This window comes from Mustela erminea, chromosome 6 (assembly GCF_009829155.1).
Source record: "Mustela erminea isolate mMusErm1 chromosome 6, mMusErm1.Pri, whole genome shotgun sequence".
NCBI classification, from domain to species: Eukaryota; Metazoa; Chordata; class Mammalia; order Carnivora; family Mustelidae; genus Mustela; species Mustela erminea.
In genome coordinates this window covers 93,663,074-93,687,868 of record NC_045619.1, presented here as the reverse complement: position 1 = coordinate 93,687,868, position 24,795 = coordinate 93,663,074, and the positions used below count along the sequence as shown (strand labels likewise).

General features: G+C 39.2%; 1 protein-coding gene across 30 annotated transcripts in view; it reads left to right on the top strand.

Moving 5' to 3' along the window:
- Positions 1-24,795, top strand: part of R3HDM2 (R3H domain containing 2) — a 163,185-nt gene that overhangs the window by 13,296 nt on the left and 125,094 nt on the right. Inside the window, exon 1 of one of the 30 annotated variants that reach the window (XR_004286996.1) lies at positions 15,939-16,017. The exons of 26 other annotated variants lie outside the window; for them this stretch is intronic. The gene's annotated coding sequence lies outside the window, so the exon portion shown is untranslated. Of the gene's footprint in view, positions 1-15,938; positions 16,018-18,335; positions 18,359-24,795 lie in introns of those variants that run through there. 3 more of the 30 variants (XR_004286997.1, XR_004287001.1, XR_004286998.1) reach the window with 3 other exon arrangements.

Below are 24,795 nucleotides of genomic sequence, written 5' to 3'. Positions count from 1 at the left end.
AAGTGTCACTTACATGTTTTCTTCCTAGAATGGGTCTCTGTTAGAAGATCTTCTCTTAGCTTCTTGTTCTTCTGTATTTTTATAATAGAAAGAGGGATCTTCAGGTGAGGTTTATAGAACTGCTTCCCAATTCCTAATATTAAGAAAATTTATGAAAAGACCCAACTCATTCATTCACTCAGCTGTTTATTAAGTGCCCATTTGTTAGATATTGTGTTATATGCCAAAGAAACTTAAAAAAAAAAAGTGACATTGTCCTTATCCTTAAAGAGTTCATGTTTTATTATACATTACAAAAAAATACAGTTAATCCTTGAACAACATGGGGGTTATGGGCCCACCCCGACTCCTCCCCCAGTAAAAAATCCAGGCTTGTTTGTTTCTTAAAGATTTTATTTATTTGAGAGAGAGAGAGGATGAACAGGGCGGGGTGGGAAGATGAGGGAGAAGCAGCCTCCCTGCTGAGCAAGGAGCCCAGTGCAGGACTCCATTCCAGGTACCTGGGATCATGACCAGAGCTGAAAGCGGATGCTAAACCGACTGAGGCACTTGCAGGGTGACTGGGTGGCTCAGTGGGTTAAGTCTCTGCCTTCGGCTCAGGTCATGATCTCAGGGTCCTGGGATCGAGCCCCACATCGGGCTCTCCACTCAGCGGGGAGCCTGCTTCCCGCCCCCCCAACCCCCTCCTGCCTCTCTGCCTACTTGTGATTTCTCTCTCTCTGTCAAATAAATGAATAAAATCTTTAAATAAATAAATAAATCCAAGATCCCTTGTGACAAATTGGGAACTGGATTGCAAAATAGACTGGAATCAGCGAGTCCAGTTTAAGGGCAGTCAATATAATCTAAGTAAGATGTAAGCTCTGAAATGGTCCTGCAAGTCACAGGGATGGACAGATTCAAGAGAAATTTAGCAGGAAGAACCACTTAGAATTTGAGGGGTGTGTGTGTGTGTGTGTGTGTGTGTGTGTGTGTACGTTCATGTGAGAGAGAAAGAGAGAGAGAGAGAGAGAGAGAATGAATAGTGCTGAGAGGGATGAGCTTTTGGATGACTCCTAGTTTTCTGGATTCCATACCAGGGTGGATGGTCATGTTATTGATGAGTTAGGGAATACAGAAAGTTGTGTGTTTGGAAATAAAGGTGAGGTGTTTGGTTCTAGGCTGGTTGAATTTGAAGTACCTATGGAACTACATAGGAAATGCCTGAAAGGATGTTTGGTGTATGAGGTTGGAATTGGAGAGAGAATTTGAGGCTGGAGAGACATTTGTGAATTAACAGTATATACGCTGTAGTTGAAGTAATGGATTGGGTCATCTGAGGATCATTTTGAAACTGAAAAATTGAAGCCTGAGGAGGGAGCCTTGAAGAACACTAACAGTTAAAGTTGTGACTAATGGCAGTGGAGTCTTGGAAGAAAATTGAGGAAGTGAGGAAGGTAAATGGACAACCAATAAAATATGTGGACAGGACCTTAGAGAAGAGAGTTTGAAGGCAGAGGGAGGAAATTATGTCAAGTGGGGTAGAAAGGTCAAGTGTGGTAAGGACAGAAAATAACTTACTGGATTTGGCACTCAGGTCATTGGTGACATCAGTGAAAGTAGGGTCACTGGAGTGATGAAGGCGGAGACCAAATTGTATTGGGTTGAGTAATAAATAGGAGGTGAGGAAAATAAAGGCAAATAAGCCCTGTTTTTCTTTTCTTTTCTTTTCTTTTTTTAAAGATTTTATTTATTTATTTGACAGACAAGAGATCACAAGTAGGCAGAGAGGCAGGCAGAGAGAGGAGGAAGCAGGCTCGCTTCTGAGCAGAGAGCCCGATGTGGGGCTCGATCCCAGGACCCTGTGATCATGACCTGAGCCGAAGGCAGAGGCTTTAACCCACTGAGCCACCCAGGCACCCCAAGCCCTGTTTTTCAAGATCATAACAAAAAGGTGGAGTCACGGGGCGCCTGGGCGGCTCAGTGGGTTGGACCTCTGCCTTTGGCTCAGGTTATGATCTCAGGGTCCTGGGATCGAGCCCCGCATTGGGCTCTCTGCTCAGTGGGGAGCCTGCTTCCTCCTCTCTTTCTACCTGCCTCTCTGCCTACTTGTGATCTCTCTGTCAAATAAATAAATAAAATCTTAAAAAAAAAAAAAGAGGTGGAGACAGAGGATAGTACTGAGGGATTGTGGGGTTCAAGGAAGAGCTTTTTTAAGATGAGAGACTTGATCATATTTATATATTTGGGGAATGAGCAAGACAATAGAGAGTGGTCATAATGGAGTGAAGTTTTGAAGCATGTAGAGAAGATGAAATCCAGAACAGAGGTAGAATTGTTACCTTCTTTATTAAGATAGAAGGAAAAGGTGAAGAAAGGGGTGGGGACAAATGTTTGATATCTGAACAAAGGAACTTGAAGGACTATTCCTTGTGTTGTAAGGAGACTTATACTTTGAGTTAGGGGCCTGATGTATTGAAAAGGGTTGTTAAAATAGGGGCCTTAGGGGCCTTGAGAAGAGAGCCAAATTTGAGTAGCTGTTGAGAGAATGGGAGGGATAGCTGACCAGCAGTCCTGTATAGGTAGGCAAGCAGAGTTGGGGGAGGTGGTGTGAGGGTAGGAAGGCAGTTCAAGTTGATAGAGTAGCCTGAGTGAAGACCTAGGAATATTAAAGAATATGGTATGTATGGAGATATAGCATTATTTTGAATAGCTGGAGAGGATATATAGAGAGCCTGATTTTATGGTAGACTTTAAGAGCTATATTAAGGAATGTGGAATATTTTGAGGCAAAGAGAAATCTCTGAAGGTTTTTTTTAAAAGGCTTTATTTATTCATTTGAGAGAGAGAGATAGGGAGAACATATGAAGGGGGGGCGGGGTGCAGAGGGAGAGAATCTTCAAGCAGATTCCCTGCTGAGCGCAGAGCCTGACATGGGGCCAATCCCACAATCCATGAGATCCTGACCTGAGTCAAAGCCAAGGAATCAGATGCTCAATCGACTGAGCTACCCAGGCATCCTGGAAGATTTTAGTCATAGAAATGTTTGTTTTACAAAAGTAGCTCTGGTAGCAATTTGGAGAAATATATTTATGTATTTTTAAAGGTTTTATTTATTTCTTTGACAGAGATACAGCAAGAGAGGAAACACAAGCAGTGGGAGTGGGAGAGGGAGAAGCAGGCTCCTTGCAGAACAGGGAGCCTGGTGTGGGGCTTGATCCCAGGACCCTGGGATCATGACCTGAGCTGAAGGCAGACGCTTAATGATTGAGCCACCCAGGTGCCCCTGGAGAAATACTTATAGGGGATATAGAGTAGAGGGGAAACACTAATTAGGAGGCTGGTGTTGTAGTCCATGCAGAAGAAGTTGAAATCCAGATAGACCAGGGTATGCTGGGTAAGAAACAAACCCACACTCTCAATAGCTGGAAACAACGATTTATTTCTCATTCGTGCTACACGTCCATCAAGGGTAGGTCAGATGCTTTTAGTTATTGAGTGATAGAGGCCAATAGAGCAGTTACCATTAGGAACATAGCCAGCTGCTCCGTGGGAGGCAAAAAAGAGCTCTGGAGGTCTTGCCCCTTTAACTAAATTCTTTGCTCAGAAATGATAGAAGCAGAGAAGAGGGGATAGGAGCTGAGATCAGAGGGATCAAGGAGATGGTGCATAATGTGAATAAATGACTCTCAATTTCTGTCTTGGGTAAATGGGTGGTATTGTTAACTGAAATAAGAAAGGGGTAGGTTTGGGAGCACCTAAATGTATAAAGCAAATATTAACAGAGAAAGGGAGAAGTAGCAATATAGTAATAGGGGACTTTAATACCCTAGTTTCATCAAGGGATAGAAATCCAAACAGAATCAGTAAGGAAGCATTCCCTTAAGTGACATGTTAGACCAGATGGACTTAACAGATATACACAGAACATTCTATCCAAAATCAAGAGAAAAAACATTCTCAAGTGCTCACAGAATATTCTTCAGGACAGATAATATGTTAAGCCACAAAACAAGTCTTAATAAATTTAAGAAGATAGAAATTATATCAGGAATCTTTCCCAACTACAATGGTATGAAACGAGAAATTAGTTACAAAAAACAACAACTGAGGGGCACCTGGATGACTTGGTTAAGGGAATCAAGCCCTGCACTGGGGTCCCTGTTCAGCAGAGAGCTTCCTTGTCCCTCTCCCTCTGCGGCTCGCCCTCTTGTGCGCTTGTGCGTGCTCTCCCCCTCTGTCTCTCTGTCAAATAAATAAAATCTTTAGAAAAAAGTTTATTAGAAAAAGAAGAGGGGCACCTGGGTGGCTCAGTGGGTTAAGCCTCTGCCTTCAGCTCAGGTCATGGTCTCAGGGTCCTGGGATCAAGGCCCGCATCAGGCTCTCTGCTCAGCCGAGAGCTGCTCCATCTGCTGCCTCTCTGCCTACTTGTGGTATCTCTCTCTCTGTCGAATAAATAAATAAAATCTAAAAAAAAAAAAAAAAAAAAGTAAAAGAAAAAGCAGAAAGCTGGGAAATCCACAAATATTTAGAGATTAAACAACATGCTCTTGTTTGAACAACAATTGGATCAGAGAAGCAATCAAGAAAAATAGAAAAATACCCAGAGACAAGTGAAAATGGAAATATAATATACAAAATACTAAACCTATGGGATGCTGCAAAAGCAGTTCTAAAAGGGAAGTTGATTGTGATAAATGCTTACATTAAGAAACAAGAGAGATGTCAAGTAATCTAACTTTATACCTCAAGAAACTAAAAAAAGGGTAACTCTCTTGGGTCCCCTCCCTCTTTGAGAGCTTTGTACTAATCACTTTACTATCGCTCAGTAAACTTTGGTGCCCACCAAAAGGAAGAAAAAAAGAAACTAGAAAAAGAAGAGGTTGAATTAAGCCCAAAGTTAGTGGAAGGAAGGAAATAACAAAGATCAGAGCAGAAGTAAATGAAGTAGAGACTAAAAAGGTGATAGAAAAGATAAATGAAACAGAGCTGGTTGTTTGAAAAGATAAACAAAATGGACAAATCTTTAGCTAGGCTTTCCAAGAAGAAAAGAGAGAAGCTTCAAATCAGAAATGAAAGAGAAGACATTACAACTGATTCCACAAAAAAATAAAGGATCCTAAGAAATACCATCAATGATTATATTCCAACAAATTGGACAACCTAGAAGAAATGGATAAATTCCTAGAAACATACAACCTAACAAGACTGAATCATGAAGTAAAAAATCTGAACAGACCCATTACTGGTAAGGAGATTGAACCAGTAATCAAAAGCCTCGCAAGAAACAAAAGCCCAGGACCAGATGGATTCACTGGTGAATTCTGTGAAATATTTAAGGAAGAATTAATACCAGTCTTTCTCAGACTATCCCAAAAAGTAGGAGGGAATACTTCCAAACTTATTTTCAGAGGCCAGGATAACCCTGATACCAAAGCCAGACAATGGAACTATAAGAAAAGAGAATTACAGGCCGATATCTCCAATGAATCCTCTTGTATGCAAAAATCCTCAACAAAATATTAGCAGACTGAATTCAGCAATACATTAAAAGGAACATAGGCTGTAATCAAGTCCAATTTATTCCAGGGATGCAAGGATGGTTCAGCATTTACAGGTCAGTCAGTCTGATAATACCTCTTTAACAAAATGAAAGCTAAAAAACATGATCACCTCAATAAATGCAGAAAAAGCATTTGACAAAGTTTGGCATCCATTTATGATAAAAACTCAGTAAATCACAAGCCCACAGCTTATGTTATACTCAACAGTGAATAACTGAAAGCTTTTATTTGCCACCTTTTAATTTTTTTTTTAAAGATTTTATTTATTTTAGAGAGAGAGCAAGAAAAGAACAGAGAGGGAGAGAAAGAGAATCTGAAGCAGACTCGGCCCTGAACACAGAGTGGTGTGGGGCTAGATCTCACAACTGCAAGATCATGATCTGGGCCAAACCAAGAGTCAGATGCTTAACCAGCTGTGCCTCTTCTTTGCCACTTTTATTCAGCATAGTGACTTCTGAAAGTTATAAGTGGAGCAGTTGAGCAAGAAAAAGAAGTAAATGGCATCCAAATCAGAAAGGAAGAAAGTAAAACTGTCTCTGCATGTAACATATGTAGAAGACCTTAAAACAAGTTAAAAAAAGTTAGAACTAATAATACATTCAGTAAAGTTGTAGGATATAAAATCAATATACAAAAGTCAGTTATATTTCTATATACTAATAATGAACTATCAGAAATACTAAGAAAATAGTACTATTTACAATTCTATCAAAAATAATAAAATACCTAGGAATAAATTTAACCAAGGAGATGAAGGACCATTACATTGAAAACTCTAAGACATTGATGAAATAAATTGAAGATACAAATAAATGGAGAGATAGTCTATTTTCATGGATTAGAAGAATTAATATCGTTAAAATGTCCATACTACGCAAAGCAATCTGTAGATTCAGTGTAATCCCTATCCACATTCCACTGGCATTTTTCACAGAGAGAGCAAACAATCCTAAAATTGTATGGAACTACAAAAGACCCTGAATAGCCAAAGAAGCTTGAGAACAAAACTAAAGGCATCCCATTTCTTGACTTTAAACTATGTTACAAAGTTGTAGTAATCAAAATGGTGTAATGGTGTGAAAACAGACACATAGATTGATGGAACAGAATAGAGCCCAGAAGCAAACTCAGGCATATATGGTCAATTAATTTATGATAAAGCAGCCAAGAATATACAGTGGGGAAAGGATAGTCTCTTCAGTAAATGAGGTTGGGTAGACTGGACAGCTATCTTACATCATACATAAAAATTAAAAAATGAATTAAAGATCCAGGAAACAGACCTGGATTCATAAAACTCCTAGAGGAGAACATTGTGTTTCCTTGCTATGTGCATTTTTGTGATGATTTTTTAAAATTTCACACCAAAAACAAAGGTAACAAAAGCAAAAATATGCAAGTGGAACTACATCAAACAAAACACTTTTCCATGGGGGTTGCTTGGCTGGCTCAGTAGAGCGTGTGACTCTTGATCTCCATCAAGTTTGAGCACCATGTTGGACATAGAAATTATTTTAAAAATAATTTTAAAAAGCTTTTGTACAGTAAAGGAAACTGTTAACAAAATGAACAACCTGAATGGAAGAAAAATTTTGCAAATCATATATCTAGTAAAGGGTTAATATCCTCAAATACATGAAGAATTCATACATCTCGGGTCCCTGGGTGGCTCAGTGGGTTAAGCCACTGCCTTCGGCTCAGGTCATGATCTCAGGGTCCTGGGATTGAGCCCCGCATCGGCAGGGGTCCTGCTTCCTCCTCTCTCTCTCTGCCTGCCTCTCTGCCTACTTGTGATCTCTCTCTGTCAAGTAAATAAATAAAATCTTAAAAAAAAAAAAAAAGAATTCATACATCTCAATAGAAAGAACACAACTTTTTTTTTTTTTTTTTTTTTAAAGATTTTATTTATTGGGGCGCCTGGGTGGCTCAATGGGTTAAAGCCTCTGCCTTCGGCTCAGGTCATGATCCCAGCATCCTGGGATCGAGCCCCGCATCCGGCTCTCTGCTCTGCGGAGAGCCTGCTTCCTCCTCTCTCTCCTGCCTCCCTACCTGCTTGTGATCTCTCTCTCTGTCAAATAAATAAATAAAATCTTAAAAAAAAAAGATTTTATTTATTTATTAGACAGAGATTACAAGCAGGCAGAGAGGCAGGCAGAGAGAGAGGAGGAAGCAGGCTCCCTGCTAAGCAGAGAGTCTGATGCAGGGCTCAGTCTCAGGACCCTGAGACCATGACCTGAGCTGAAGGCAGAGGCTTGACCCATTGAGCCACTCAGGCACCCCACACCTTTAAAAAAAAAAAAATTATTTATTTATTCAGTGAGACACAATGAGAGAGGGAACACAAGCAGGGAGAGTGGGTGAGGGAGAAGCAGGCTTCTTGTGGAGCAGGGAGCTCAATGTGGGGCTCGATCCCAGGACCCTGGGATCGTGACCTGAGCCGAAGGCTGATGCCCAGTGACTGAGCCACCCAGGTGCCTGAAAAAGCACAATCTGATTTTAAAATGGGCAGAGGAGCTGAATGGACATTGTTTTTAAAGCATACATGCAGATGGCCGATAGGTGCATGAAAAGGTGCTCAGCATCATTAATTACTGGGGGAATGCAAGTCAAAACCACAGATAATACTTCATACTGTAGTTAGAAGAGCTTTCATCAAAAAGATGAGCTAACAAGTGTTGGTAAGGATGTGGAGAAAAGGGGACTACTCTTTTTTTTTTTTTTTTTTTTTTAAGAGTGGGTGCAAGTGGCAGGGGGAAGGGCAAAGGGAGAGGGAGAATCCCAGGCAGATTCCATGCCCAGCACAGAGCCCAGTGTGGAGCTCAATCACATGACCTTGAGATCATGATCTGAGCTGAAATCAGGAGTTGGATGCTTAACTGACTGAGTCACCCGGGTGCCCCTGAAGTCAGTATCTTTAAGAGTATTGCTCTTACATGTTCATTGTATCGTTAACAACAGCCATGACATGGAAACAACCTAAGAGCCTGGCAACAAATGAATAGTAAAGAAAATGTTGTATGTATATACAGTGGAGTATAATATAGCTATAAAAAAGGAAATCTTGGGCAGGAGAGAGCCTGCTTCTCCTTCTCCCTCCGTCTCTCCCTCCCGGTTGTGGTCTCTCTCAACACCCTCTGCTTCACTCTCTCTGTCTCCCTCTCAAATAAATAAAAAATCATTAAAAAAAAAGGAAATCCTGCTATTTATAACAGTATGGATGGACCTTGAGGGCTAAGTGAAATAAGTTAATGAAAGACAAAATACTCTATGATCTCACTAATTACGTGGAATCTAAAAAAACCCACAGAACCTTACAGCTACAGAGCAGATTGGTGGTTGCAGGAGTGAGAGTGGGCAAAATGGGTTAAAATGGAGAAAAGGTACAAAAGGTATAGTTAATAGTTAATAATACTGTATTATGTGTTTGGACATTGTTAACGGTAGATCTTAACAGTTTTTATCATAAGAAAAAAATTGTATGTCTGGTGATGGATTTAATAAGACTGTGATCATTTTGCCACATAGACATACGTTGTCATGTTTTACACTAATAACTAATAACTAATGTTATATGTCAGTTATATCACTAAAAGGGGTTCTGGTTGGGGTTAGAAGAGTGTTGGTAGAGAGTTCACCTTTGGAAATGTGTGTTAGCTAATTTTGTAAATGAATCTGGAGCTCTAGAGAGAGGCGGGTTGTTTAGGATTTGCAACTGAAGGGGATTCAAGCCAGAATAGGATATAAGATCACCCGGGCAAACTTGTGGAGTAATGAGAGCTGAGATGAAGCTCCAGGAAATAGGAGTTGAAAGGCACTTCTGGCCTGATGGCTTTGGATTTGAATGTAAAGTTCAACATTTTTTGGACCAAGGCAAGCCTGTGAGTAGTATTTGGGTTAGGAGTAAATACAAGCTGTGAGAAGCTGTTGCTTAACCATTGATGGGTACTGGAGAGTATACTAGCTCTGTTATTTGTGCTAATGGTGGATTTATTTTTATTGGTCCTTAGGTGGAATGCATTTTAACTCTTTCATTTGAATTTGGATGTATTTGGCAGTTCACAATTTTTTTTTTTTAAAGATTTTATTTATTTGATGGAGAGAGATCACAAGTAGGCAGAGAGGCAGGTGGAGAGAGGGAAGCAGGGTCCCTGCTGAGCAGAGAGCCTGACTCAGGCCTTGATCCCAGGACCCCGAGATCATGACCAGAGCTGAAGGCAGAGGCTTTAACCCACTGAGCCACCCAGGCGCCCCTCACAAAATTTTAATAAAGTTACTGTTGATTGTAAACTCTTGCCAAGACACAGAAAGACTAAAAATTGGTCCAGTTTCCCCATACTTACAACAAAGAATGTGATATTATGTAAGTATAATAATAGCACTTATTGGATAATAAAATGCTGAGAGAAATAATCCTCATGGAGTAGTACTGTAATATCCCTGTTTTGTTTTATTTTTCAAAGATTTTATTTATTTATTTGACAGACAGAGATCACAAGTAGGCAGAGAGGCAAGCTGAGAGAGAGGAAGGGAAGCAGGCTTCCTGCTGAGCAGAGAGCCCGATGCGGGACTCGATCCCAGGACCCTGAGATCATGACCTGAGCCGAAGGCAGCGGCTTAACCCACTGAGCCACCCAGGCGCCCTGGGGTACATATGTTGAGGAATGTTTTAAAATTTGGATTTGTCATGATTAGATTCAGGTTAAACATTTTTGACAAGATGACTTTGTGTTTGTCTCTGTGCATAATGTCCTTTTGTCCTATTGTTGGTGATAGAAAGTTTGATCACTTAGTTGATGGCAGCTACATTTCTTTTTTGTTAAGGTACTTTTTTCCCTTTGTGGTTAAGAAACAGTCTGTGGATGATACTTTTAAAAAAATGTGTGACTTTTCTATTCCTTTATGTTTTACCCAGTTGTATTAACATGCACTTAAGATCCTTGGCTGAATTGGTTATGACATTGGTGGTTGGAAAATGTTGATTCTCTCATTACTTCTACATTTTCTCATTGATGGTGTTCTAAAAGGAAGAGCTTTCATTTTTCTCCTTTTTTTTTTTTTTTTTTGTTGTTGTTTTTGAGGATCACTGTTGATGGGGTATTAAAAAAAAAAAAAGGAGTATGTTACAGTTCATTGCTGTCAAAAATACTGATAATATTCAGTATTAAAAATACAATGGGGCACCTGACTGGCTTGGTCAGAAGAGTGAATGACTCTTGGGGTTGTGAGTTTGAGCCCTACATTGGTTGTAGAGGTTACTAAAATAAATAAACATAAAAAAATAGCAGTTGTAAATTTGGTCAGTGGGAGCTCCAGCAAACTGACTACTATGTCCTTTTAAAATGACCCAGTGAGGTCTTGAGCACTTCCTTACACTGTGCCACTACCAGGTATTTTGGGCTCACTTTGTGCTTTACTTGCTTCAGACCTAGAAGCAATCATTTCTGCAAGAAATCCTGATTTCTTTAGTGGCAAATGATTTCTTTAAAGGAGAACCACTTCTTTTCTTAATTATCCTTTGCTATCTTTATGATACTAGTTATTTCCAGTTAAAAAAAAAAAAAAGAGAGTGAATTCCAGATCTGAGACCCTTCTGTGTCTTCTCAGATGTACCTGATAAAAAAGTGTCTAAACGGAATTATTTCTCAGAATGAAGTCTGTGAGGGGCAGCTCTGATGACTTGCTATGGGAGGCAAAATATTGTGCAGAAAATTGGCATTGTATTGATTTTTTTTTCCTAACTTGGTGTGAAGGTGAAAATAAGTTTTCATATCCTTACTTTCATGTAATCCAGATCTTTTCTTCCTGTAGTACAGCCACTTAAAGAGTTGTTTCCCTTGTTCTGTCTTCTGCTGTCTGAATTAAAATGTCTTTGGATAGGGAAACTCCAAACCAGGTCTTTCATACTTAGTGCTTTGAACTTGAACTTGCATTCACCTGTATATTGGACTTTGAGTACAATCTAGGAAAACTGACATGGTTAGGGTCCTTACGAGGTTTAATGTTTTAGAGAATCCAAAATAGTTAGGCTTAGAATTGGGATCTGGTATGCCCCAATCGCTTATGGTCCAGGAGCTTAAGAACATCCTGCTCTAGGACTCTCCGTGAAACAAGATACGTCACTTCCTTCCACAAGAACATTTTATGTTAAAGATTAAACCGATTAAACCTATCTATATGTTCCCTTGGTGTGGAAACATAAACTGTAAGGAAAGTGATGATGTGCCATTAACATGTTCTGTTGAAATATTTAAAATCCTGTTTCCTTTGTGGAGGAAATACAGCCTGTTTTTTGGGGGAGGGGTGTGTTGGTCATTTCCAGAAGTTATAGATAATGTTTTAATTAACACCATTACTGGCCTATCAGTAATTATATGGCTTATGTATTTATTCTCTTATGTGGATGACTGCTCTAAGGTTACTTAAGAAATTAGCTGCCTGGCAACATAAAAGTTCAGATATTAAAATGAATTGCCTGCCTTCCAACTATTTCCATTACTTGTCTAAATTTAGAACCATGTAGAGCTCCTGCAGAACTGAAATCTCTGGGGATTTTAATAGTCAAGACAGACAATATTCAGCTTTTCAGAGTAAAGAAGAGGAAAGGTAGCTTCAAATTAATTTTTGCACTGTCACTCAGACTACTTAATTAAGACAGAGTCCAGTGAAAAGTCAGGACTGTTCTGAGAATTTTATTTGACTGTTGCTGAAAACTTGTTAGAGCCTAGGCTCTGGGTGTGGAGGGGATAATTTTTTCCCCTCTTGGCTGACTTGCTGGAAGCTACTCACTATTCTTTCTTACTGTCTCCCACATTATGCTTGATAAGTACAGTTCTTATACCTTACCTGGATGGATGGGGCATTACATCTGAGCTAGAGGTCAGGTGAGCATTGTATTTAGGTACTTGTGGGTGAATTTTAGGGCATGGAATTGTTTTGCATGTGTATGAATTCAGAATTTTGTGGAATATTTTGAGGAGAAACTAATTCCATGTATGTTTAACTGTACATGAAATGCAGAAATCTGTTGATGGAGTTGGTAGGACTTTAATAAAAGAAAAAAGAAATGAAAGGAATGGTTATTTTAAGTAACTAATTTAAATATAAGTTAAAATAGTAAAATTTTACATTTAGAGCGAATATGATGTTTACTACCTGATTTGGCGAGTGGAAATATAGGACTTTTTTGCTTCTAAAGTAAGACATTTTAAGGATGCTGGGAAAATGCCAATAAAATTTTTATTATTATTATTTTAAAAAGATTTTATTTATTTGACAGAGAGAGACACAGTGAGAGAGAAAACACAGCAGGGGGAGTGCGAGAGGGAGAAGCAAGCTTCCTGCCCGGCAGGGAGCCTGATGTGGGACTTGATCCCAGGTGCCTGGGATCATGACCTGAGCCAAAGGCAGATGCTTAATGACTGAGCCACCCAGGCACCCTGCCAATAAAATTATTGTGAACCTTGCCAATAAAACTATTGTAAACCCTGCCAATAAAATTATTGTAAACCAAGAAAAATCCATACAAATGGAATGTATGTTTTTTTCTGACCCTAGATTTATGAATATGGTGAAATGTAAAAAAAATTGACAACAAATCCATGTATTACTCTTGTTGAATTAAGCCTGTGTGCTTTTTTCCCCTTCCTTCCTGCTGGGGCTCCCATAGATGAATTCTAGAAGTTCCTTGGAGAATTCCTTGGAGAATTCTAGAATTCCTTGGAGAAATGAGCTGCCCTCAAAGAATTTACTATTATTTACTATTTACTATTTATTGAGACAAAATATTATGAAGGAGGTAACAGAATGGTTTTTCTTCCCTCCTTCCTCCCTCCCTTTCTCCCTCTCTCCCTCCTTTCTATCAAAGATTTTATTTGGGAGAGAGATTGAGCACAAGCAGGGGGGACAGACAGAGGGAGAGGGAGAAGCAGGCTCCCAGCTGAGCAGGGAGCCCCATGTAGGGCTCAATCCCAGGACCCCAGGATCAAGGCAGAGATGTACAACAGACTGAGCCACCCAGGCACCCCCAATAGATCTATTTTCTAGTGATTAGTCTCCAGTTAGGTAGTGAGTTGTTTTCTGGGCTTTGAGACTATTGTTTTGGGTAAGCTCTCTTTTTATATTGCAGCTGAAGTTTTATTAAATGACTTCAGCTCATTTAACGAATCACTTAACTAACAAAATTTGTATTTAGTTCTAGTAATATATAGCCACTGGGTGGCTCAGTTGGTTAAGTGTTTGCCTTTGGCTCAGATCATTACCTGATCTGAGATTACCTGACCTGGCTCAGATCATTACCTGATCCTGATATCAGGAATTACCTGAGTTGGGGTTCCCCTTGAGTGGGGAGTCTGCTTATTCCTCTTCCTCTGCCTCTCCCTTCCACGTGCTCTCTCTTTCTCAAATAAATAAATAAAATCTTTTAGAAAAAAACTAATAATATATAATTTTGTTTCTTTGAAGCCTTGTAAATATATGCCCATTTGAATTCTGGAAGGAAAAACTTGTGCTTAGTAGCTTGCCTAAACCTGCTAGAAACAGCATTTTGATGTCACAAAAGGGGATCCCTGTAAAATTTGAAGAAAATATTATGTGCTTTTACTAGAATAAAAACTTAATTTTACCACACAATGGCCCTTAGGTTGACAAAGAAGAGTATTACATTTTTCCGCAGGTCCTAGGGTTTTCCAGAGACAACTTAAGTGTCACATAAGGTACTTAGGATTATTAGAATGTTCAGTATCATTCTAGGGCTGTGGAGTCTAAATTTTTTTCTTTGTGTTAAAGGACCTTACTGGCTGGCCGTGGAGATAAAACATGAACATTTGATGATCAAAACAGTAGATATAATGGATTTTAGATTCTGTAGTATAAACAGAAGGCAGTATAATTTAGTTGAGTCTAATTGTTCAGTACAAAGAAACACAAAAGAGAGAAACCAATATAGAAAGGTAGGGAAAGAGGTAGGTATGGAACTGGGGTTCAATAGAAGATTACTATCCAAATACATTTTACTGGTTGTATTTCATATATATATATATATATATTGGGGGGGATTGGCTTTTTATTTTTTATTTAAAATTTTTTTTTTAAAGATTTATTTGAGGGGCTCCTGGGTGGCTTAGTTGGTTAAGCATCTGCCTTCGGCTTGGGTCATGATCTCAGGGTTCTGGGAACAAGCCCCACATCCAGCTCCCTGCTCTCCCTCTCCTTTTGCCCCTCCCCCTGCTTATGCACCCACACTCTCTCAAAAAAATCTTTTTTTTTTAAAGGTGATTTTTTTGAGTGGAGGAAAGGGCAGAGAGAGAGAATCCTTAGGCAGACTCCGCACTGAGTGTGGAGCCTGATGTGGGGCTCAATCCCACAACCCATGACTTGAGCTGAAACCAAGAGTTAGATGTTTAACTGACTGAGCCACCCAGGCACCCTGAGATTTGCTTTCTAAAGAACTTTATTATGGATGGGGCACCTGGGTGGCTCAGTGAGTCAAGCCTCTGCCGCCTTCGGCTCAGGTCGTGATCTCAGGGTCCTGGGATCGAGCCCCACATCAGGCTCTCTTCTCTGCGGGGAGCCTGTTTCCTCCTCTCTCTTCTGCCTGCCTCTCTGCCTACTTGTGATCTCTGTCTGTCAAAAAAAAAAAAAAAAAAAAAGAACTTTATTACGGAAAATTTCAAACATCCAAAAGCAGTGGTAATAGTAAAATGAACCCCCCATATACAGTTGTCAGCTTATTGCTAACATGGTTTTGTCTATGCTCCTACCCCTGCTTCCTGATTGTTTTGAAACAGATTTGTGACGTATTATTTCATCCATAAATATTTCAGTATATATTTCTAAAAAGTAAGGGCTTTTAAAAACACCACCAATACTATTTATACATCTAAAATAATAAACAATAATTTCTTAATACATATCTGGTGTTCCTATTTTCTTGATTATATCATAACTTTTTAAGACAGAGTATATGTTTAAAATAGGATCCAAATAGTCTGTACTTTGTAATTGGTCATTGTATTTTTAAAGTCTTGAGTCTGAAAGATTCCCCCCACCCCCTGCCCGCCCCCAACCTTTTTTCTTTGCAGTTTATTTTGTTGAAGGATTGAGTCATCTGCTCATTAGTTTCCCATAGATGGATTTGGTGATTAACATAATAGTGTCATTTAACATTTCCTTCAAATTGGGAGTTAAATCTAGAGACTTGGCCAGGTTCAGATTCAGTGTTTTTGGCTAGAATACTTTAGAATGCACTTCTATTAGGAGGAGGTGTATGATGTCTGTAGTCTAATTTTGTGATGTCAGCAGCCATTGATGATCCTTGTTGACATTTCCTTTACTTCATTGAACTTCATTAGGTGTTATAAATGGTGATTCTCAAATTCTATCATTTCTTAATTTGTTTTAGCTGGAATGTTTTTATAAAGAGATACCCTCTCCATCATCTGTTTGGTTACTGTGAGGTACATCTTGCACAGGAAAGGTGAGACAAATGCTTTAGTCTTTCTTTTAAATTAACAGTTATTACTGTTTTCAAGATAATGACTTTGTTCACTAACACCCTGCAAAGGTGACTGATAAGTGTTTTTTTTTTAACTGTTGTTATAAAATGCAATTTAATCCTATTTATGTGTCTCAGCCCATTTCAGTTTTATCTGTATTGATGTTTCATTGATTGCCTCATCTTGCACATGGCAGCTTCTCCAGCCTTTTTTTTTTTTTTTTTTGGACTCTATTATAGTCATTTTGATGTGCTCCTGATAGCTATGATACCTTCTCTGTTTTGTGGAAATGAAGTTTAGAGACAAATCTGTGTGTAAGAGGTACTGATTGCTTAGTGGGTTGGTCATTGTTTCTTTCTGTTTTCAGTGAACAAGGCTAGGAAATAAGGTGATGTTTTTGTTTTTGTTTTTTTTTTTAAGATTTTATTTATTTGACAGAGAAAGACACAATGAGAGAGGGAACACAAGCAGGAGGAGCGGGACAGGGAGAACATGCTTCCTGCTGATCAGGGAGCCTGATGTGGGACTTGATCCCAAGACACTGGGATCAGGACCTGAGCTGAAGGCAGGCACTTAATGACTAAGCCACCCAGGAGCCTGAAGGTAGCTTTTTTTTTAAACAATATTACAGGTTCATATTAATATTTCCAATTCAAACTCAGAACTATAGATTTTTTAATATAGCATCTTCAATCTTGACATTTTTCAAATTACAAAAGTAGTATGTACTCATTGTAAGAAATCTAAGTAATTCAGAAGTATATAAGGTAAAAGGTGAAGACTTTGACCTTCCCCCCAAATCACTAGTTAACCACTTAACACATTAATCCAAAGGCGTCATACTGGTAGCTTTTATTTTTATGTCAATTATAGTTACTTAGTTTAGGCAGCACTGAATATACAGTTAAAAATTAGGGGTCGAGGGGCGCCTGGGTGGCTCAGTGGGTTAAGCCGCTGCCTTTGGCTCAGGTCATGATCTCAGGGTCCTGGGATTGAGTCCCGCATTGGGCTCTCTGCTCAGCAGGGAGCCTGCTTCCTCCTCTCTCTCACTCTCTCTCTCTCTGCCTGCCTCTCTGCCTACTTGTGATCTCTGTCTGTCAAATAAAATAAATAAAATATTAAAAAAAATAAAATAAAAATAAAAATTAGGGGTCGATATTTTTTGAGGCTAGCAGAATAAAAGATAAGATGTTATTCCTTCTGTGAAATGAAGATTTTTGCATATTTTTATATTTACTTTTTAAATTGGTATTATACTTACATGGTTCAAAATTCTGAGGATAGAAAAAAGTGGAGTGAAGTTTTTTTCTTGTTCCTGTAACCCAAACTGGTGAGTTCCTCTTTCCAGAGGCAACTAATATTACCAGTTTTTTACCTGTTTTTGTGCATTCTGTATCCTTTTTTAAAAAATTTAATTTAAAAAAAGTTTTAGGGGGTGCCTGGGTGGCTCAGCAGGTTAAAGCCTCTGCCTTCAGCTCAGGTCATGATCTCAGGGTCCTGGGATTGAGCCGTGCATTGCAGGGAGCCTGCTTCCTCCTCTCTCTCTGCCTGCCTCTCTGCCTGCTTGTGATCTCTGTCTGTCAAATAAAGAAATAGAATCTTTTTTTTTTTTTTTTTAAAGATTTTATTTATTTATTTGACAGAGAGAAATCACAAGTAGATGGAGAGGCAGGCAGAGAGAGAGAGGGAGGAGGAAGCAGGCTCCCAGCTGAGCAGAGAGCCCGACGCGGGACTCGATCCCAGGACCCTGAGATCATGACCTGAGCCGAAGGCAGCGGCTTAACCCACTGAGCCACCCAGGCGCCCCAAGAAATAGAATCTTTAAAAAAATTTTTTTTAGATATTTTTGTTTATTTGAGAGAGAGAGAGCAGGAGCCAGGGGGAGGAGCAGAGGTAGAGAGAGAAGCAGACTCCCCACTGAGCAGGGAGCCCTATGCGGGGCTATCCCAGGACCCTGAGATCATGACCTGAGCCAAAGGCAGATGCTTAACGGACTGAGCCACCCAGGTGCCCTGCATCCCATGTTCTTATAAGCATAAAATATACTATATATGTAAATATATATATTTTGTTTCTCCCATTTTACAAAAATGGTTCTATGTCTTGCTTTTTTTACTTAGCAGTATAACTTATCAGAATTTCCTTATTCTTGAGTATGTCTAAAGAGTATTACAGGATATGTTTGTACTGCTTATTTTATAATTCTTCTATTTAAGAGAATTTTGATTTTTTTTCCCCCAGTCTTTGGCAATTACAAAGAGTGCTACATGAATAACCTTGTACATATGTCATTATCCATATTTGGAATAATAAACTGTTAAGGTAAATGTATACTTCTGCAATTTTTAAACATTGTGTAAAATTTCATTCTGAAAATGTAGGCATAAAAAATAAGAATGTAGGCAGTTTACTTTTTTTTTTTTTAAGAGGGGGCAAAGTTTATTTGTTTTTAAGATTTTATTTATTTATTTGACAGACAGAGATCACAAGTAGGCAGAGAGGCAGAGAGAGAGAGGGGTAAGCAGGTTCCCTGCTAAGCAGAGAACCCGATGAGGGGCTTGATTCCAGGACCCTGGGATCATGACCTGAGCCGAGGGCAGACACTTAAAGACTGAGCCACCCAGGCGCCCCCAATTTGAAATTTTTTTATCCATGTGTATTTATAGTGGAGCACTTGGCATAGGCATCAAATTACATTTAGCCTTCGTTTAACACACCATTAATTGAGTGCCTATGAAAGAGTGTAGTCTTTGCTCTCCACTATATGCAAATATAGCAGGTTAACTTTAACCTAAGCTCTGAGGGCCTTGAAGGATGAGAGTGGTAGGGGAAATTCTAAATTAGCAAACTTTTTGGTGTCTGACCTCTCAATTCTTTGAAAAATTATTATAGACTCCAAAGAGCTTTTATTTATGTGGGTTGTATTTGCCAGTGTTTACTGTATTGGATATCAAAACTAGGAAAATATTTAAATATTTATTAATTTATTAAAAAATAGTAAGTTCCTTACATATTAGTATATATAAAACACGTTTTTTAAATGAAAGAAAACCCCTTTTTTTTTTTTTTTTAAGATTTTACCTATATATTTGACAGAGCACAAGTAGGAAGAGCAGTAGACAGAGGGAGAGGGAGAAGCAGGCTCCCAACTGAGCAGAGAGCCCAGTGTGGATGCTGGGATCATGACCTGAGTCAAAGGCAGATGCTTAACCAACTGAGCCACCCAGGTGCCCTGAAAAACTTTCTTTAAAAAAAAGATTAAAAAAAAAAAAAGATTTTATTTATTTATTTGACAGACAGAAATCACAAGTACACAGAAAGGCAGGCAGAGAGAGAGGGAAGCAGGCTCCCCGCTGAGCAAAGAGCCCGATTCAGGGCCTGATCCCAGGACCCTGGACCATGACCTGAGTCAAAGGCCGAGGCTCCAACCCACTGAGCCACCCAGACGCCCCAAAACAAAAGATTTTGTGAGAAGAACAGACATGGTTTTACATTTTTGCGAATCTGTTTAATGTCTGGCTTAATAGAAGACAGCTGCATTCTCATCTGCATCAGCATTCAGTGTGTTGCAGTGTGTCATTTTAAGTTGAAGTATTTGAAAAAGAAGTCCGGGCTCCAAGATACGTAGTTGGAAAATAGAGAAGTATTTTAATATCTTTGGGTAATTGGATATTCTTTGGTACTATACCCTAACTCAACATGTAGTAGTTCCCTTAAAGGCCAATTGCAGTGTAGAATCTGAAAGTATATTAATGAACTTTTGTATTAGTGACTTTTGTACTTAGTGAAAAAATAAAAAATTCATTTATTTTGTACATTGAATGGATCTTTTACCCACGTATGATTTTGAATTATCATGAATTTGTCAGTTGGAAAATACGAGTCACTGAGTTATGCAGATCTTCCAAATGTTTGACACAGTTCATTATACAAGTAAAAAAAAAATCACACCCATGAATATCGCTGTCATTCATCAGAAAGTCTTTTTTTTTTTTTTAAGATTTTATTTATTTATTTGAGAGAGAGCGAGAATAAGAGAGAGAAAGCATGAGAGAGGCGTGGGGTTAGGGAGAAGCAGACTTCCCATGAGCAGGGAGCCTGATGTGGAACTCGATCCCAGGATTCCAGGATCATGACCTGAGCTGAAGGGAGTGCTTAACCAACTAAGCCACCTTGGTGCCCTCATCAGAAAAGTCTTAAGTATTAAGAAGGTATCAAGCTCGCAGAAGATACACTTTTTCAGAATTTTGATTTTAGCTGAAAAGCTTGAATTTTATCACTGACAACAAATGCTACCACTTATTTTCTTTGAAGGAACAGGCTCACTTTATTCATTTTGTGAAGAACATTGCTAGATAACCAAAGTTTGCCTGTCAGTTGCCTGCTCAGAAAGTAATAGTGTCTCATGAAAAAATTGGCTAGTTTAGCTTGCAGCTCAGTTGCTTTTCCTTGAGACAGTTATTATTTTTTTCTTTTCTTTTATTATTATTTTTTAATTTTTTATTTTTTATAAACATATATTTTTATCCCCAGGGGTACAGGTCTGTGAATCGCCAGGTTTACACACTTCACAGCACTCACCAAAGCACATACCCTCCCCAATGTCCATAACCCCACCCCACTTCTCCCAACCCCCTCCCCCCAGCAACCCTCAGTTTGTTTTGTGAGATTAAGAGTCACTTATGGTTTGTCTCCCTCCCAATCCCATCTTGTTTCATTGATTCTTCTCCTACTCACTTAAGCCCCCATGTTGCATCACCACTTCCTCATATCAGGGAGATCATATGATAGTTGTCTTTCTCCACTTGACTTATTTCGCTAAGCATGATACGCTCTAGTTCCATCCATGTTGTCGCAAATGGCAAGATTTCATTTCTTTTGATGGCTGCATAGTATTCCATTGTGCATATATACCACATCTTCTTGATCCATTCATCTGTTGATGGACATCTAGGTTCTTTCCATAGTTTGGCTATTGTGGACATTGCTGCTATAAACATTCGGGTGCACGTGCCCCTTTGGATCACTACGTTTGTATCTTTAGGGTAAATACCCAGTAGTGCAATTGCTGGGTCATAGGGCAGTTCTATTTTCAACATTTTGAGGAACCTCCATGCTGTTTTCCAGAGTGGTTGCACCAGCTTGCATTCCCACCAACAGTGTAGGAGGGTTCCCCTTTCTCCGCATCCTCACCAGCATCTGTCATTTCCTGACTTGTTGATTTTAGCCATTCTGACTGGTGTGAGGTGATATCTCATTGTGGTTTTGATTTGTATTTCCCTGATGCCGAGTGATATGGAGCACTTCTTCATGTGTCTGTTGGCCATCTGGATGTCTTCTTTGCAGAAATGTCTGTTCATGTCCTCTGCCCATTTCTTGATTGGATTATTTGTTCTTTGGGTGTTGAGTTTGCTAAGTTCTTTATAGATTTTGGACACTAGTCCTTTATCTGATATGTCGTTTGCAAATATCTTCTCCCATTCTGTCAGTTGTCTTTTGATTTTGTTAACTGTTTCCTTTGCTGTGCAAAAGCTTTTGATCTTGATGAAATCCCAATAGTTCATTTTTGCCCTTGCTTCCCTTGCCTTTGGCGATGTTCCTAGGAAGATGTTGCTGCGGCTGAGGTCGAAGAGGTTGCTGCCTGTGTTCTCCTCAAGGATTTTGATGGATTCCTTTCTCACATTGAGGTCCTTCATCCATTTTGAGTCTATTTTCGTGTGTGGTGTAAGGAAATGGTCCAATTTCATTTTTCTGCATGTGGCTGTCCAATTTTCCCAACACCATTTATTGAAGAGGCTGTCTTTTTTCCATTGGACATTCTTTCCTGCTTTGTCGAAGATTAGTTGACCATAGAGTTGAGGGTCTATTTCTGGGCTCTCTGTTCTGTTCCATTGATCTATGTGTCTGTTTTTGTGCCAGTACCATGCTGTCTTGATGATGACAGCTTTGTAATAGAGCTTGAAGTCTGGAATTGTGATGCCACCAACTTTGGCTTTGTTTTTCAATATCCCTTTGGCTATTCGAGGTCTTTTCTGGTTCCATATAAATTTTAGAATTATTTGTTCCATTTCTTTGAAAAAGATGGATGGTACTTTGATAGGAATTGCATTAAATGTGTAGATTGCTTTAGGTAGCAGAGACATTTTCACAATATTTATTTTTCCAATCCAGGAGCATGGAACATTTTTCCATTTCTTTGTGTCTTCCTCAGTTTCTTTCATGAGTACTTTATAGTTTTCTGAGTATAGATTCTGTGCCTCTTTGGTTAGGTTTATTCCTAGGTATCTTATGGTTTGGGGTGCAATTGTAAATGGATTGACTCCTTAATTTCTCTTTCTTCGGTCTTGTTGTTGGTGTAGAGAAATGCAACTGATTTCTGTGCGTTGATTTTATATCCTGACACTTTACTGAATTCCTGTACAAGTTCTAGCAGTTTTGGAGTGGAGTCTTTTGGGTTTTCCACATATAGTATCATATCATCTGCGAAGAGTGATAATTTGACTTCTTCTTTGCCGATTTGGATGCCTTTAATTTCCTTTTGTTGTCTGATTGCTGAGGCTAGGAATTCTAGTACTATGTTGAATAGCAGTGGTGATAATGGACATCCCTGCCATGTTCCTGACCTTAGTGGAAAAGCTTTTAGTTTTTCTCCATTGAGAATGATATTTACGGTGGGTTTTTCATAGATGGCTTTGATGATATTGAGGTATGTGCCCTCTATTCCTACACTTTGAGGAGTTTTGATCAGGAAGGGATGCTGTACTTTGTCAAATGCTTTTTCAGCATCTTATTTTTTTTTTATTGATACGCTACAGAACTGGTTTATACTTCCATTTTGCCATTCTGATTATTAAAAAGACATGTACTCAAGAGTGGAAAGCTAATAAAATTATTTTTACTGCTTTATTAAAGACACTTACAAGTAAAATTTTTCTTTTTTAAAGATCTTATTTGTTTATTTATTTGATAGAGAGAGAGCACACCAAGCAGGGGGAGCGGTAGAGGGAGAGGGAGAAGCAGGCTCTCCACTGAGCAGGGAACCTGATGCGGGACTCCATCTCAGGACTCTGGGATCATGACCTGAGCCAAAGGCAGATGCTTAATGACTGAGCCACCCAGGTGCCCCTAAAATTTTTCTTTTTTCTTTTTTTTTATTATTTTATTTTCATATATTTTATTTATTTGACAGAGAAATCACAAATAGGCAGAGAGGCAGGCAGAGAGAGAGGAGGAAGCAGGCTCCCCACTGAGCAGAGAGCCCAACGCAGGCCTCGATCCCAGGATCCTAAGACCATGACCTAGCCAAAGGCAGAGGCTTAACCCACTGATTCACCAGGTGCCCTAAAATTTTTCTTTTTTTAAACTGCAGGTGTGAGGTGGTGAAGAATATGATAGTTCTAGTACAGTTTGATACCCCTACCTTGATATATGCTAAGGCAGTGGCAGTTATACCTACCATTTCACCATGGTGAAAAAGGCAGTTAACCTCTTAGTGTTGTTATGAAAAATAAGATCTTGTTGTGAAACTGGTGGACCTCTTAGGCCTCCTGGGACCATACTTCGAGAACTGCTCTTCTAGGTAGAGCATGCATTACATAGCCAGAGATACTGAGGTGAGAAAAAACAGCTTTCAGGTCAACTGCAAGCATTTTGTTATGGAACTCAGGATATATGGAGAGAAAGAAAATAGGTAGTCAAGGGCCGGATCATAAAGGAACTTAAGTATCCTGCTAACGAGTGCTGAATTTATTGTAAAAGAAACGGAGAGTCTTTGAAGGATTTTAAGGAGGGGAGTGTGTGTATGGTAGGGGTGTGGGTGGATTATGCCCTCGTATTTTTTAAAGATCACTTTACCATAGTGTGTCTTGTAGTAAGGAGACCAGTGGAAAATGATGAGGTTTTTAACTAAGGCGCTGACTTGGTCATGGAACCACAGGAGGTCAGGCTGTACAAACCAGGGGAGGAGTTAGAATATTTCCTTCCTAAAGCAGAACTAAGCCTAGCAGCACCTCTTGGCTGGCTGGCTGTTCAGGTACATAACCAGCTGCATCCATCATCATGTCAGTTATAAGCTATCCCCTCAGATACTCTTGTATCCAAAGAATCAGTAATCTGACCTCTATTACCATAGATTAGTTTTAATCTGTTTCTGAATTTCATGTTGATAGAATTATATAGTATATAAGCTTGTGTCTTTTTTGCTTTACATTGTCTTTGAATTTCATGAATGTAGTTGCTTATAGCAGTGATTCTTTATCATTGCTAGATAATACACCATTTTCTGACTATATCATAAGTTTTCTATTGAGTCATTTATAGTTTGGGACTGTAATGCTGCTGTGAACACTTTGTGCATATCTTTTCATAGATGTAAGCACTCTGGTTATATGCCCAGGAATGGAATTGCTAGTTCATGGGGTATAAGTACTACCAGTTTTCCAAAGTGGTTATACTAATTTATTGTATGAGAGTTCTGGTTGTGCTGTGTCTTTGAGTATACTTAGTATTGTCATTCCTCTTAATTGTAGCTGTTGGGGATGTAGTGATGTCTTTTTGTGGCTTTAATTTGCATTTCCCTGATGACCACTGATTTGGAGTATCTTTATATGCATATTGGCCTTTTAAGGATCCTCTTTTGTGGAGTGCTTTCAGCTCTTTGTTTTTTTTTAAAGATTTTATTTATTTACTTGACAGACAGCAGAAGTAGGCAGAGAGGCAGGCAGAGAGAGAGGAGGAAGCAGGCACCCTGCCAAGCAGAG